Source organism: Tarenaya hassleriana, unplaced genomic scaffold (assembly GCF_000463585.1).
Source record: "Tarenaya hassleriana unplaced genomic scaffold, ASM46358v1 Cleome480, whole genome shotgun sequence".
NCBI classification, from domain to species: domain Eukaryota; kingdom Viridiplantae; phylum Streptophyta; class Magnoliopsida; order Brassicales; family Cleomaceae; genus Tarenaya; species Tarenaya hassleriana.
The window spans coordinates 38,800-41,299 of NW_010967499.1; the positions used below are offsets into that span (position 1 = coordinate 38,800).

General features: G+C 47.7%; 1 long non-coding RNA gene across 1 annotated transcript in view; it reads right to left on the reverse strand.

Annotated features, from left to right (window-relative positions):
* The window catches only part of LOC109117191, a 27,916-nt gene that overhangs the window by 20,583 nt on the left and 4,833 nt on the right, over positions 1 to 2,500 (reverse strand). The gene's annotated exons all lie outside the window — the stretch shown is intronic.

Genomic DNA, 2,500 nt, shown 5'->3' on the forward strand with positions numbered 1-2,500 from the left:
CAATCGGCTGGGAATTTTGATCTGATTTTTTGTACGCAACACTATGATGATATGACCTTATTTGTGGCAAAGTTTCATAATTTTCTGAGCACCAGAACTATTTTTCCCGAATTTTTTACCAAATATCGTCGATAATTCATAATAATTACATACGAATGAGTTTTTCAGCGAAACTTCTTGGGAAGCCTCTACATCTCATATTTATGTTGTGGTATAAATTTCATTCCATTTGGAAAAGAAATGACTGATGAAAATTATTATTTTCGATTTTCCGCACATGCTGGTCCGAGAAATCTCGCATAGGTCCGAGAAACTGCGTCCGTCCCCTCCGAGAAACTGCGCACAGGGCCGAGAAACCTCGAACATGTTCGAAAACTTCCGGTCATCCGAGAATTTTCTCCGACCATGACACTCTATTTCGCCTCTACAGTCCGAGAAACTCCGAATGGTCGGAGAAATTCCGTTCATGACTGAGAAAAATCCGCACATGTCCGAGGAATTCCGTCCAGTGCCGAGAAACTGCGCACAGGTCCGAGAAAACTCGAACATGTCCGAAAACTTCCGTTCATCCGAGAATTTTCTCCGACCATGACCCTCTAGTCCGCCTCTACAGTCCGAGAAACTCCGAATGGTCGGAGAAATTCCGTTCATGACTGAGAAAAATCCGCACATGTCCGAGGAATTCCGTCCAGTGCCGAGAAACTGCGCACAGGTCCGAGAAACCTCGAACATGTTCGGAAATTTCCGTTCATCCGAGAATTTTCTCCGACCATGACCCTCTACTCCGCCTCTACAGTACGAGAAACCCCGAATGGGCGGAGAAATTCCGATCATGACCGAGAAAAAATCCGCATATGTCCGAGGAATTCCGCACAGGGCCGAGAAACTGCGTCCGTACAGTCCGAGAAACTGCGCACAGGTCCGACATACTGCGCACAGGTCCGAGAAATTTCCAAACAAGTCCGAGAAATCTCCGAACAAGTCCGAGAAAAATCCAAACATGTCCGAGAAATCTCCGAATGGTCGGTTGAAGAACCATCAACCATCACCCATCACCCATCTCCCATCTCATATCTCCTATCACCTCTATCACCCATCTCCCATCTCCCATCTCCCATCTCCTATCTCCCATCTCTATCACCTCTATCACCTCTATCACCCATCACCCATCACCCATCACCCATCTCCCCATCTCCCATCTCTATCTCCTCTATCTCCCATCTCCCACCTCCCACCTCCCACCCCCCTTTCCCCCCATTCCCCTTGTTGGGAATGAGGAAAATCGGGGAATGAGAGAAAAACGAGATTGTTTGGGTTTCGCATTTTTGGTTCGCGGCCAGACCATAAATTTTCCCGAACGTGAGCACCATACGGGACTGCTCAGTGCGTAAATCCGACGGCACTGAAAATTTCGATGAACCGTGGCCGGAAATTTTCAGACCGGCGGGATAGTCATCCGGCAGACCATCCCATGCCGGCACGATCGTGTATGAGGGGGGAACATACATGACCTTACCGACCTCCCATCGTTGGAAATCCATCATCCGTCGCCCGTCTCCCATCTCCCATCTCCCCATCTCCCATCTCCTTTATATTTTGCCCCCCTTTCCCCCCACCCCCCTGGCCAGACCATAATTTTTGCCAAACGTGAGCACCATACGGGACTGCTCAGTGCGTAAATCCGACGGCACTGAAAATTTCGATGAACCGTGGCCGGAAATTTTCAGACCGGCGGGATAGTCATCCGGCAGACCATCCCATGCCGGCACGATCGTGTATGAGGGGGGAACATACATGACCTTACCGACCTCCCATCGTTGGAAATCCATCATCCGTCGCCCGTCTCCCATCTCCCATCTCCCATCTCCCCATCTCCCATCTCCTTTATATTTTGCCCCCCTTTCCCCCCACCCCCCTATATAGGTTTATTTGCCAAAACACTTATGGCACGAGGAAACATTGAAATGTTTGAGCAGAAGTACAACCATAGAAAAAAATCTGCTCCGAATTTTGATCTGATTTTTTGTATGCGACATTAGGTGGTATGACCTTATTTGTGGCAAAGTTTCATAATTTTCCGAGCATAGGAACTATTTTTCCCGGATATTTTACCGAATATCGTCGATAATTCATAGTAATTACATACGAATGAGTTTTTCAGCGAAACTTTTTGGGTAGCCTCTACATCTCATACTTATGTTGTGGTATAAATCTCATTTCATTTGGACATGAAATGTTCGATGGATTTTATTTTTTCGATTTTTCGCACATTTGGGTGCGCGTTGGTCCGAGAAACTCCGCACAGGTCCGAGAAACTACGTCCGAACAGGTCCGAGAAACGGCGCACAGGTCCAAGAAACCCCGCACATGTTCGAGGAACTCCGTTCATATGAAAAATTTCTCCGACTACGACCCTCTAGCTCCCCCCTACAGTCCGAGAAACCCCGAATGGTCGGAGAAATTCTGATCATGCCGAGAAAAATCCGAACATGTCCGAGAA